Here is a 14,238-nt window from a genome sequence, read left to right on the forward strand (position 1 = left end):
ATGGGTGGTACCTGTGGGCAGTGGTGAGGGTGTGAGGCTTTGAAGGCCTTGTGGCTGCCACATGATATCAGGACTTGGCTTCTTTGTGGGGACAAGAAGCCCTTTTGGAAGATTCTGGAATGCTCCTTGCTTTCTGCCTGGGACTTAGCCTGCTCAGCCCAGGCCATGTAGGCCCCTGCTGGGGTCAGGGGCAGAGTATCCAATAGGCAAGGTAAGCACGGTGCTTACCTTGCTTACCAGATCATCCGTAGTGAACAATTTCACATTTTTTCACCACATCAAAGACTCTGCTTCTAGGTATGGCTGGCATGTGTCTCTCTCCCAGCCCCACAGCACCTTCCTACAGAATCAAAGCCTCTTTTCACATTTACAGTCCCTGACAGGCACAGATGACCCAGTAAGCAAGGTAAGCACGGGCTTACGTGTGCTTACTTACTAATCTGTAGTGAATAATTTCACGTGTTTTTCACATCTTTGATGTGCTGAAGTAAGCAAGCACAAGTAAGTTCGTGTTTACCTTGCTTACTGGGTCATCCACCCCTGGCTGGGGTGGAGTCAGGCTTGTTGCTCACAGAACTTCTGCTGCTGCGGGCGGTGGGGGGGGGCAGGAAGCTCTTCCCCCTCTTCACCCAGCGGTCCCCCCACCCCAGTTAGATGCAGCTGCACCGTCAGGCTCTGCTGGTGCCCCCGGGCCCTCGGAGCTCTCCTGGCCCCTCTTCTGGAGGTCCGTCCCCAGAGCGGTCATCTTCCTCAGCATGGTCTGGACCACAACCCGGCCTGGCCTTTGGGAGACCCTCGGCCCCTCCCTTGCAGAGCCACCATTGGACAGTCTGCCGCTGCTGAGCTCCCCCACCGACCCGGACCCTCCGAGAACCTGGCGGGGAGATGATGGGTGGTCAAGGGGGACGGAGGCGGGGTGTAACGTTCTCCCTACGGTCATGCTCTGCACTAGTGTGTTTATCGACTTTGTCTCATTTAATCCCAATGGCCACCCAAGGGGAAGTGCGGATTTGACGGATGGGGAGCAGGTGGCAAGGTCAAGTGGCTTGCCAAGCTTGTGACGGCGGAACTGCTGTTTGGCCCCACGTCTGGCTGACCCCAAAGTCCCTGAGTCATCCTACACTCAATTACCCTCGGCTCAGAGTTCATCCACAGAACCCCACTCCCACCAGTGGCCTGGTCCCAAGCCTGCCCTTGGTTTGCCCTTGGTCGCCGTCACCCTGTGCACGAAAGCCCTCGTGGGCTTGGCTTAGTGAGACGCCCCGCCCCTGGAGTGGAATGTCTCTTTTCTCCAGGTTTACACCCTGGGACGCACAGACTCCCTTGGAGCTCGCTGGCAACATGCTTCCCTGTGCTGGACTTCCAAATAGATTGTTCTGACAGTTCGATCCTTAAAACCTGAAGTCACCTCCTTGCTCGGTTTCTCCAGGAAGGACACTTAAATTGCCTAAGTTCATCCTGCTGCTGGGACCCAGTAGCCCTGGGAAGGGGCTGTGGTCTCCCTGGGCTTCAGTTTCCCCTGCATGGAATGACAGGGTAGGACCAGATGGTCTCTGCAGCCCCTTCTGTCTCTCCTTGCTTCCCCAAGCTCTTTGGAATACACCTGACCCCTGCTTCAGCCCCCACTCCCAGGGCCCACTCAGGAACTCTGGTCTGGCAGACATGCCGTCTGCCCTCACCAGACTTTTCCAGGATGTTGATTTTCTTCTCGGAGGTCTCTGTTGTCCTTCTTTAAACCTCAGCCAGACCCCTGCCCTCTCAACCACACACACGTTCACATTTCTGAATATCAGTGTTGGACCCCTCAACTACCATGAAATCAGAGGGTGTACACAGGGACTCGGGGCAGGGTCCACACTTTGGAGCATTCTGAACATGGTAGGACTCCCCAAGATAGAAGACCTGGACTTTAGCCTTCCCCACTGGGGAGGAGAGAGGGGGAGGGGCAGAAAAGGGAGCTCAGGAAATGGAAAGCCACAATCAAACCCTTAGAAACACATTCATTCATTCATCCACTCAGCCACCCATCCATCCACCCACCCACCCACTCACCCACCCACTCACCCCCCCATCCACCCACCCACCCATCCATTCACCCACTCATCTGTCCATCCGTCCACCCATCCATTCACCCCCTCACCTACCCATCCATTCATCCACCCACCCACTCATCCACCCACCCATCCAGCCAGCCAGCCACTCACCCATCCATCCATCTCTCCATTCATCCATCCACCCCCCACTTACCCATCCATCCATGAGCCATCCCCCCCCCCACCCCCCACCCATCCATCCATCCACCAGCCCATCCACTCATCCATCCACCCACTCATCCATCCATGCATCCATGCATCCATGCGTCCATGCGTCCATGCGTCCATGCGTCCATGCATCCATGCATCCAGGGAATATCCCCAGAGCACCTACCATGGGAAGCACATGGGCCAGGTGCCCCATTGGTGGTCTGGGGCCAGAGGAGGAGCTGTCTTTGGAGGCCCAGCTCGGGCACCTTGGCCAGCTCCAGTGTGTAGAAATGAGAAGACAAACGTTGGAGGGGGAGTGGGGGAGGCGGGTGTGAGTTTGCTTGCTTGTGTGCCGGTGAGACACTGCCAAGGAAGCCGTCTGTCCCCTGCCTGAGTTCTGTGCTTCTCAATTCAGGCCAAGGTGGGGGGCCATCTGCTAAAGTGGGCACAGAGAAAACATAGTCACTGTGCAGAAAATTGGCTGCCGAGGGAGGCTACGTGCTCAGCGCTGAGCCTGCCGAGAGCAGTGCAGGCAGACAGCCGGGGCTCTGCCTGCAGAAAGGCTGCCCCAAGGTGCTGACAGGGGTGGGGAGTGCTGAGGGAGCTGGGGAGAGCCCTCCTCCACACACACCCCCTGCCCCACTCGCAGGGCTCCAGCCCTGCAGACCACTCAGTATCTCCAATGCTTCAAGCCCTGCTTGGCACTTTGGGCCCCCACCTTTGATTGTTGTTATGCTTTTGATTGACCAAATCCTACTCATCTCCCCACAAGTAGCAATGAGTCTGTCTCATGCACCCAACCTCTCGGCAGTGGAGCCCCACTTGGCCGGTCTGCACAGCTCTGCTCTCCCCTACTTAGACGGGAGTATGGATTGAATTGCGCCCCCAGAAGAATATTGAGTTCTAACCCCTGCACCTGGGAACGTGACCCTGTGTGTGGAAATGGGGCCTTTCTCTGAAGATACAGTGAAGTCTGTGGGAGCAAGAACGCGACGGGACGGCCTCGTGTTTCCGTCTTTGACAGGGTGCAGTCTCACCGCTTTTCTATTACTTGTTTTAGTGGAAAATATTTGCACTTTCCTGCTCTGACAGGTTTTCCACCTTACTCAAGTTCCGGCTTTCACAGGTTTTACTGTGTTATCAGCTAAGACATACCAGATGGAGTGGGTCCTAGTCCTGGTCCCCTCTGAGTGGCGTCTTATAAAAAGGGAGGATGCAGATATGGAGGGAAGACACCATGTGAGGGTCCGCCTACAGGCCAAGGGACACCAAGAAACACCCGGACCACCAGAAACCGGAAGAGACAAGGCAGCATCTTCCTCTAGAGCCAACAGAACAGAAAAGGCACGGCCCTGCCAATGCCCTGAATTTGGACTTCTAACCTCCAGAACTGGGAGACAATGAATTTCTGTTCTTTGAAGCCACCCACTTGGTGGCATTTTGTTATGGCATCCCCAGGGAAGCCAAGACACACTGCACCTCCCCTCCCACCCCCACGGGCAGAGGCCAGGTCTGCTTCCTTCCTCACAGAAGGCCCTTCTGGCTGGAACGTTCTTGGCTCTGGGTTTTGCTCTTCAGAATTTTGGTTCTCTAAGAATCACAGAATGTCAGTGCAGATGCAGAAAGAAGAAAAAACAAGACCATTCTTTGAATCAAGAACTGATGTCGCTCTCCCATCCACTAGAGAAGCGGCAGAGTTCATGGCCCAGCTTGCCGCTGTTTAGGAAAGTACCCAGTGGCTTTTGTGGGTGTGAAGGCAGAGCCCTGCTCCCTGCCCACCTTCTCCTGCCTCCAGGGGGTCCAGGCTGGAAGGAAAAGGTGAAGGAAAGAGTGTTGAACTGCTGGCACAAAAAGTGAAAGCAAGAGCCGGCAGAACAGAGAACGAGAGGAGAGACGAGACGGCTAAAGAGAGAGACAAGCCGGGGCCGAACGGGGCACCGTGTCCTGGTGGTGTCATCTGCAATGTGGTCTGCTGTTCCATCAGTGAGCATCTGCTACACAGAACAACCATGTGTGAAGGATGCTTTGCAGGAATGGAGGAGGTGGGGGTGTCCAGGTGGACTGTCCCTCACCAGGAGAAACGTGGGAGTCCCCAGGGACACTGGCTTTGCCCCATATTTGGATGGGGGGTGGACTGGGTTGAATAGTGTGCCTGCAAAATTCATGTCCACTGGAACCTGTGAGTGTGACCTTATTTGAAAATAGGGTCTTTGCAGATCTGATGAGCTAAGATGAGGCCATATAGGAGTAGGGTGGCGGCTAATCCAATGACTGGAGTCCTTATAAGGAGAGGGAGATTGGGACACAGAGAAACAGGACAATGCCACGTGACTGGAATATCACTGATGCCAGGTCAAGAGGGAGCTCAGAGGGAGGGGCGTGCCTCCCACCACTGACCTCCATCCCCTATGCATGTACACATTGCTTCTGCCCTATGGCCCACTGGGGCTGGCCTCCCAAGCTAGGGGCTTCTTTCAGGGAGCCCGGCCCTGTTATGGTGAAACCCCGTGGGTGTGTGTTGTTGTTGTTAGGTGCTGTTGAGTTGGTTCCGACTCATAGTGACCCGATGTTCAACAGAACGAAATGCTGCTTGGTCCTGCGCCATCCTCACAATCGTTGTTATGCTTGAGCCCACTGTTGCAGCCACTGTGTCAGTCCATCTTGTTGAGGGTCTTCCTCTTTTTTGCTGACCCTCTACTTTACCAAGCATGATGTCCTTCTCCAGGGATGGTCCCTCCTGATAACATGTCCAAAGTAAGTGAGATGTAGTCTCGCTATCCTTGCTTCTTTTCTGGCTGAACTTCTTCCAAGACAGATTTGTTTGTTCTTTTGGCAGTCCACAGTATATTCAATATTCTTCGCCAACACCATACTTCAGAGACATCAATTCTTCTTCGGTCTTCCTTATTCATTGTCCATCTTTGGCATGCATATGAGGTGATTGAAAACATCATGGCTTGGGTCAGGTGCACCTTAGTCTTCAAGGTGACATCTTTGCTTTTGAACGCTTTAAAGAGGTCTTTTGCAGCAGATTTGCCCAATGCGATGCGTCTTTTGCTTACTTGACTGCTGCTTCCACGGATGTTGATTGTGGATCCAAGTAAAATGAAATCCTTGACGACTTCTATCTATTCTCCGTTTATCATGATGTGAGTGTGTGGATGTGTGTAAGTGTGTGATAGGAGGTGTCCTCCTTTGGCTATTGGTTCTAGAGGTGCCCGGGGGTCCCCCAGGGAGGGCAAAGTGTTGGCATTGGGTCCCTCACTGCCTCCCATCTGACCTGGCTGCTTCTCCTGAGTCTCTCGAGGGTGGAGCCCCCTAACTCACCTGTGTGAATTCCCTCCCTCCCCTGGACTAGCCAGTTTCTCAAGCCTCATAGTGACCTGTCCCCCCAATCCTGTGCCCTGACCTAGGAGAAGGCCAGGAGAATGTGGGACTGCAGAAAGCTGGGCATGGATAACTCACTGCCAGGCCAGGACCCCTCTGCAGGGAAGCAGAGGCTACGCACCAGTAACCAGGAGGGGCTGCATGTGTGTCGGGGTGGGGAGTGGGGGAGTGTTGGGGAGGGACAGGAACCTCAAGCACCACAGGCGCCCCCATTCCCATACTTACAAAAGGGTCAGTGAAGAGGACTGGGGGCACATCCCTATATCCCAAGTGAACAACCCCAATTTTGTTAGAAAAAAATGTAGATGCAATATAAATGCATTTTTAAAAAAAGACTGGAAGGAAATACGAGGAAATGTTAACAGTGGTTCTATATGGTGATGGGATCAAGGACTTTTAATACTTTCATGCATTTTTCTAATTTTCTGAACTAACCATGTGATACTTACATAATTTAAAATTAATTATTTAATTTTTATACCAAATCCTCCAGCCAACTGTGCTCTTCCCCAGCTGCAGTAACTTTCTTTTGAGTCAGAGTTCTGGGTGGATCTGTGGGGCAATCGACAGCACACCCCAAGGCTACCCTGCAAGCTCAGGTCATCTCACACTGACGTTTTCACCTCTTCTCCAACAGACAACTGGTGCTTGGGCAGGGGCTCTGGGGCTCCAGTGCGAGGGCGGAGCCAATGACGGCTCCCCTGTCCTCCTGGGGCTTAAAGCTAGGGGCAATCTCTTAAGTTTGAGCGCAGCACACTAAGGTCAACCCTCCCCACTACACTCCGTTCCCTCACCTCCCTCCCAGTGGGGCCTGGCTCTGATGGGAGGGGGGCTGCCCTTGGTGCCTGGGGACCTGGGCTAACTCCAGCGCTGAATGTGTGTGCGGTAGGAGGCAGAAAGGCCTGCCGAGTCCCCAGGATCAAAGGTGACCTCGAGCGGTCAAGGTCAGCACGGAGCCAGGCAGGGCAGGAGAAGGGCCAGTGGAGCACACCAGGATCTGTGGGCGGGCTGGAAGGAGACCAAGATGAAGCAGGGCCCGAGGCTGGTGTGTGTGTTGGGAGGAGGGGCCTAGGAGTGGCAGGGATAGAAGCAGCTCGGCGATCGACCGGCAAGGGCCGGTCCTACGGGTGTGTGTGTGAGCAAAAAATGCCCTGAAAAATGACTGGGTGGCCGTCGAGGTTTCCCGCGGCCCCCTGCTTCCATCGCTTCTCCGAATTCCCCGTGACGGAGTTGCGAGGGCCGCGAAAGGAGTCTCCCCCAGCAAGAGCACATGCGCACGAGCGCCACCACGCCGGGCTCGGGAAGCGCGTTGGGCCGTGGGGAAGCAAGTAGAGGTTGCCACGACAACGCGGTCTGGTGCCCGAGGGCGGCGCGGCGATTGGTGGAGCCAGAGAGGGGCGGGGCTCAGGAGGTGATATCGCGGGAGTTTGGACTCGCCAGGTTCCCGCCGGTGCGGCTTCCGGCCGCCACCGGCCCTGAAGGACGAGGGGGCGAGGAGCCAGGTGGGCCTCTGGTGCCCGCCTAGTTCTCCTGGCCCCTCGGGGCTCCCCGTCCCGTCGCCACGGCCACCCCGGTGCGGGTCCAGAAGAACGGCCATCTGCAGACTCTCGGGACAGCAGCGACCCTGGTGGCTGGGCTGTGGGCTGCGGCGCTGGACCGTGGGTAGCGGCCCAGGCCCCGGGAGCGGGGTAGCTGGTGGGCCGGTGTCTAAGGCTGGGCTGCCCACATGCGCGTTCGTAACCGATTCCATTGAGGACTTTGCTCAGGCCGCCTGCGATGGCCAGTGACATCGAGCCCTTGCACGAATGGGGAAAAACATGAAGACGGCAGATCTGGACGCCGTTATGGGGCCAGCGCACAGACAGCCCGCAGACTGGCTCCTGCTGCCCTCTAAGCCTGATCCCTTCTTGGGTCCGTCCCTCCCGTGTCTTCACGGTGGAAGCCCAGCCCTTGCTGACTTCACTCAGTGCCCGGCGCTTAAATACCAGCCAAACACCGATGGCTCCCAGGGCGTCCTTCCAGCCGTTCTTCCCTCAGACAAATGCACGTGTCCAGCAGGGTCCACAGACGTGTCTCAAGCTCACAGTCTAGACCCCACACCTGCCATTTCCCCAAACATGCTTCCCCAGGCGTTCCCAACTCAGCAGAGGGCACCTCTATCCTTCCAGCTTCTCAGGCCAGAAGTCTTGGCCTCATCCCTGACCCCTCTTTTTCTCACACCCCACATGCAGTCTATCAGCAGATCTCATTGCCTGTGCCTTCAGAATAGTTCCCACAACTGACCCCTTCTCCCACCTCCACGTCTGTGATTCTGGTCCAGGCCATTTCTTACGGCCTAGGTAACTACCACAGCCTCTTAACCAGGCGCTTCCTGCTTCTACCCTTTCTCGCCTTCTGTCTCTCCTCAGTACAGCAGCCAGAGTGACCCTGTAAAAGTGAGTCAGATCACGTCACACCTCTGTGGCTCCCTCAGAGTGAAAGCCGGGGTCCTTACCCTGCCTACCACTCTCCCTGCTCTCTATGCTGCAGCCATGTTGACTTCTGATGGTTCCTGACACATCTGCTCCATCAGGCCTCCACAGGGCCTTTGCACGCCCGGTTCCCTCTGCCTCGAACACTCCTCCCCTTGAGTGAATCTCAGGAAGGAAAGGAGCAAGCACAGATACTGTCTTGCTCCAGGAGAGCTCATTCCGGTGGCGGGAAGACCGAGGTACCTTGGGGAGCCCCACCCTTCAGACACACAGCCTTCGGCTTAGCTTACCCTGCAGCACACGCGTGCCCAGCCCTGTGCCGAGGGCAGATGTGTCGGAGAAGGCCTGTGTGCGTCCCCAAGGTGCTCTGTAGGGGCCGGGGCTGACCAGGAAGGAGTGGTTACGGCCATGGGCTGTGGGCAGGTGCTGAAGCAGGGTGTGCCACGCCCAGCAGTGGGAGGGTGAGATCAGCACCCAGGGAGGGGTCTTGGAAGTCCTCCCAGTCATCACCAGCTGCTTCTGCACTGTGGCCAGGAAGGGACAGAGCCAGAAATTATTGATCACTTCCTCTGTGCTTGAAATCGCTGTAGGCACTAATCCCCCCACCAGTATTATTCTTTTACAAACCAGGCAACTAAGGCTCAGGCTAGCCCCTGCTGGGCCAGGGTCACAGCGCTGGCTAACAGAGGATGGGGCCTTAACCTGGCTCTTCCGGGCTGACGAGCTGCTCCGCCAGTGCGAAGCCAGGCTGCGTCAGGGTGTCCCAAAGTCTGGATGCCGGCATCCCTCTGGGCACTGGGGGAGGAGCTGGTGTGCAGGCAGGTGGCGTGGCTGGCAGGGCGGGCATATGCCGGCCAATCTGGGGTGAGCAGGGCAGAGGCCACCCACTGCCAGGTGCTCTGGCTGCTGGTGGCCCTCAAAGCCACTTCCTTCGGGAGGAAGGCCCTTGGCTCCGCTCCCCTGCTAACCTCTCTCAGCCCCAGAGTCCAGGGCTCCCGAGCTGTGTCGGCAAGGGGGCCATGCTGGCAGCGACCTTGTGGCATGGGACACTGCAGCCAGGCAGGGACATCCGGTCTGCCTCGACCCCAACGGCCAAGGCATCTGTGGCTCTGTGGAACTCGGAACTCGTGGCCAGGACAGCTGGCACCGGGGAAAGGCCACACACTGCCATCTGCCCTCCAAGCCGCAGAGCGTCCCTGGCAGACTCAGCTGGCACCTGCCCTGCACAGAGGCTTCCTGAGGCCCCTTGGGCACCCTGCCCTACCAGGGCTCCCCCTCTGTCGGCAGCAGCTGCTCAGCTGAGGGAGCAGGGGCGCTGGGCATGGGGCCTCTGCCGCTGCCTCTGGGGCTGACGTCTGGAGGTGGAACAGCCTGGAGGCCCAGGTGCTAGGGGCAGGGGTGTCACGGCAACCCCTGATGTCAGGCCAGTGGGATCTTGAACCTGCAGTAGGGGAGGAGACAGCCCCACCCCTTCCCATGATGTGCCCTCCTGGCTGGCAGAAGCAGCTCCATTGTACAGATGAGAAAACAGAGGCTTGGTGAGGAGGAAGGAAATGCAATCTTAACCCTCAGCACAGGGCCTGGTAGGCACCATTAGCTCTCTCTTACAGAGGAGGAATCGGGGCCCAGTTTGGCAGCTCGTCAAAAAGTGAAGCATAGAATTATCACGTGACCCAGCAATTCCACTCCTCAGCATCAACCCCCAAAGACTTAAAAGCAGAGACTCAAACAGACCACGTTCCTAGCGGCGTCACTTAGAACAGTCAAAAAGGCAGAAACAAACGTCCACCACGAGACGAGCAGATAGACCAAGTGTGCTCCATCCATACAGTGAAACAGTCGTAAAGAAACGATGTTCTCATACGTTATACGACGTGGATGAACCTTGAAAACGTTAGGCTGAGTAAAAGAAAACCTTACGCTGGCATAAAAGGACAAACGGTATGACCCCACTTACGTGAAATATCGAGAATGGGCAAATGCGGAAGACCAAATTTCACCAGGGGTTCCCAGGGCTGGAAGGAGGGAGAACAGGGAGGTGTTACTTAGGGGACACCGAGTTTCTCTGGGAAGTGACAAAAAACATTGGACATGGACGCTTGATGGCTGTACAACACGCTGAGTGTAATTATAATGCCGCTTAAAAATGCTTAAAATGGCAAACTTTTCGTTGCATATATTTTACCACAATAAAATTATAGAAACAACCAACATGCATTCTTTCCTCCAGATCGGTGGGGTGGCTGGGTGGCTGGTTTTTCTGGTTTAGGCCCCTGCTGGGGCAGGGAGTGCCTCCTGAGCCCCCAAAGTTGAGTATAGGGGTGCTGCACACAGCTGCGTTCACTTCTGACCTCACTATGCTGGGCCATGCCCCTCCCTGGCCAATAGGGTGTTTGGTGCTTTGTCACTTGAGTCCTCTACCTGCATCCCCCTGTTAACAGGGGCTTGGACTGAATTGTCAGGTGACCAGACATCACCTCTCCCGGGCCTGAAGCTTGTTCCCCAAAGTCCCCTTACCGTTCTCAACACCAACCCACGGAGGTCAGTGCCAAGAGACCACCACCCACGAGCACGTCAGACTGCTGGCCAGTTCAGACTCTGAGGGCCACACACGTCTCCCTCACCATCACCACCATGATCTTTAGCCACAAGGGTTACGTCCCTCCCAGGGCCCAGTGACGGAGAGGCAGAAGAAGCATGCACCAGGGGGCTGGCGCAGGAGATTGCCCGGGGGTGGAAGAGGGATGGTCTCAGGTCCTCCCCAGATGACAGGGTGAGGGAAGGGTCTGCAGTGGGGTGAATGGTGTCCTCCAAAAAGACAGGTCCACATCCTCACCCCTGGAACCTGTGAACGTGATCTTATACGGAAAAAGGGTCTTTGCAGATGTGATTAAGGGAAGGGTCTCAGGATGAGACCACCCTGGATCAGACAAACCAAAAAAACAAAACCCGTTGCTGTTGAGTGGATTCTGACTCCTAGAGACCCCATAGGACAGAGTAGGACTGCCCTAGGGTTACCAAGGAGTGGTTGGTGGATTTGAACTGCTGACCTTTAGATTAGCAGCACGCTCTTAACCACTGTGCCACCAGGGCTCCATCCCTGGAGCAGAGAGAGCCCTAAATCCAGTGACAGGTGTCCTTTCAAGACAGAAAAGGAGAGAACATAGAGGCCCAGGGGAGAAGCCGTGTGACAACGGAGGCAGAGACTGGGGTGATACAGCCACAAGCCTAGGAGCACGTGGAGCCTCCAGAGGAAGCACAGCCCTGCTGACACCTTGATTTAAGACTTCTGACCTCCAGACAGTGAGAGAATCCATTTCTGTTGTTTGAAGCCACCCGGTTTGTGGGACTTTGTAACAGTGACCCGGGACACAACCACAGGGTCTGCTCCCAGATGAAGGCCTGCCAGCCCTGGGTCGGCTGAGCAGGCTGCACTGGACGGGGGTGTGCCTAGCACCCAGGATACACTCTGGGAAGTGGCGGCAGAGACTGTATTTGGGGGCCAGCTCTAGAGGGGCCCCCGAGAGCTGAACTTGTGCGTGACAGGGACCCGTTGACAGGTGTTGGGCTGAGAGTGAGGGAGCATCGCTGTGCTCTTGGAAGCAGCTTTTCACAAGTGACTCGGAGCTTTCTTGAAAGCAGCTGAGTAAAAATTATAAATAAACAAACGAGAACTCTACAGCTGGGTGTGGGCCAAAGGGAGGGGGAAGACAGGCAGAGGCCACACTGAGGGGCTGCTGCCGGCCCAGACCTGCACCCAGTCCCGCCCTCCCTTGGCCTGGTCACCCCATCTCAGTGACTTGGTGGGCTCCCTGCCAAGGGCGTCGGCATGGGGTCTCAGCCAGTGTCCGTGGGGTTGCCTGCAGCCGGGCTTCAGGGGAAGCCAAGCAGACTCCTGGCGTGTGCCCCCAAGAGGCTGGGGGGGCCCACCCTCATCACACTGCTCAGGAAGCCCAAGTGTCTCGGACAAAAACACGCCCGGCGGACACTCATCGTGTGGGAGGTGTCTTGCCAAATGTTTGAAGGGGAAAAAAACCCGTTTTCTTAGCTTTTTTTTCTTTCTATTTTTTGATTATTTTTCTAGATGACTTCATTTCTAAGAAGGGGGCAGGGGAAAGAGGACAGAGGAGGGAGAACAGGGACCCTGCGGAAGCCGAGCGGGACTGGATGTGGGTGGGAAAGAGAGTGGGGCCAGGGCCCAAGGCAAGTTGAAGCCTCTCTGGCCTCCTCTGGGCCAGCAAGGCCGGTTCGTCTTGACCCCAGCGTGTCCATCCCAGGCTGTGAGCACTTCTTCCCTCTGGTTCTGAATGGATGGTGCTATGGGCTAGCTCAGCTCCCACAAGGCTCTGGGGCAGATTGGGAAGGGCAGGGCCTCCAGGAGCTTCTCTCTGGGTCACACCCTTCCCTCCTGCCTGTCCCTTTGAGAGCTCCTCCCCGCCTCCCCTGCCCCCACCTGTCATATATCAGCTCAATCAGCAGAACCCACCCCGACTAGCTTAACAGAAAGGAACTTATTACAAGACATTAGGAGGCTAACAGAATCTTCTGGAAAGCCATGGAGGCAGCCTTGGCGGCCACACAGCCAGGAGCAATGCCCCAACATATGGTCCCCACCACTGGGCCCAGACACTGCAGCTCACCCAGACATGTCACTGCTGCTGTGGATGCTGGGGCCCTCCACCGCCATCCTCACCAGAAAGTGGGTTGGGGCATCGGTGCTGGATCTCCGGATCCGAGCCTGGCGCAGGTAGGCCTGGCCCAGGTAGGCCTGGCACAGTTGAGTGACTGAGATAATCCAGGCCAGGTGCCTGTGCTCTAGCTGCAAGGGAGGCAGGGAACGTGCTCTCAGCTTCCACCTTAGGAAGTTGGACTTGGTGAGGCAGGAAGCCCCCAGACACAGGAAGGTGTTCATACGGGGCAGCCACACCCCAGCACTCCATTAAAAGGGGCAGTGGGTGGGAAGGAACAATGGGGAAGGGTCTGTCCGTCTGTCTGCATGGGCCTGGCTGCCCTCCTCTTACCTAAACTTCAAGTCAGCTGTCGCTGCCCGGATGGGGTATCCACCACCTGTAGCCTCCCACCATCGTCTTTCCTCCCCGAGGTCAGCAGTGTCCTAATTCCCGGTGCCATGAGCACCCTATCTCCTCCACAGCCCCCCTTCTGATCCTCAAAACCCTGGGGTGCCGCATTGCTACTCTCCTCTCCTCCCTGAGCCCCTCCCCATTGGCGTTTGAGCCACTTCTCCTGGCCGCCCCCTTCCCATGCTTGGCAGCAAACTCTCAGAGTGGGGAACCTTCCAGATGCATGAACCAGAATGGGAATATAAAACATCTGCACCACTTTGCAGTTTACAATGCACGTTCCCTTGCCCTGTCTCCTGGCTCCTCAGAGCTGCCTGGGAAGGAGGCATTAATCCCATTTTACCGACAAGGAGACCGAGACTCCCAGAGCTGAAATGATGTGCGCAAATCCACGCAGGAAAACAGGGCTTGAGCCAGAACTTCTGACTCCAGCTTTCGATGCTTCTCCCACCAATCCCACCACACTGGGCAGCTCAGCCCAGAGAAGAATACCCTTCACATGGGGGCTGCCCAGCTCTGCTTGAATCCTTCTAGGGACAGGGAACTCATCCCCTAACATAACAGCCAATGCCACTGACAACCCAAAATGCCAGGAAAGCTATCTTTCTGTGCAGGCAGAGCCTTTGTGTCTTTGTTTAACTCCCCAGTGCTACCCCCCCACCCCTACCTCCCCAGCCTGCTCCTGGGTCTCCTCCAGGATCAATATGTCCACTTCTCACCATCCCCCGCTTGAGCAGTGGGGCTCCTGGCCTACCCTCCTGGCAGCCCTCCCTGCTAGGGTTCTAGCCTTTGGGGCCTGGTTTTAAGTGTCGAGGGCATGGGGTCCTTGGATTGTGGTGCAGCTGCTGAGGGTGACTTTCGAACAGTGTCTGCAGGGTGGCCTGCCTGAGTCAGGCGGAGCTAAGGTGTGGGCTGTGCCCACTCTGGAGGTGATGGCTGGAGTCCGAGGATGAGGCTTCTGGGGTGCCCGCCCTGGTACCCAGTCACCTGGCATCCTGCAGGCTGGGGCCACCTCCCGGCCACCCACAGCAACCCTGGCCAGAGGTCCTCAAGAAG

The sequence above is a fragment of the Trichechus manatus genome, unplaced genomic scaffold (assembly GCF_000243295.1).
Source record: "Trichechus manatus latirostris isolate Lorelei unplaced genomic scaffold, TriManLat1.0 scaffold00028, whole genome shotgun sequence".
In the NCBI taxonomy this organism is placed as follows: domain Eukaryota; kingdom Metazoa; phylum Chordata; class Mammalia; order Sirenia; family Trichechidae; genus Trichechus; species Trichechus manatus.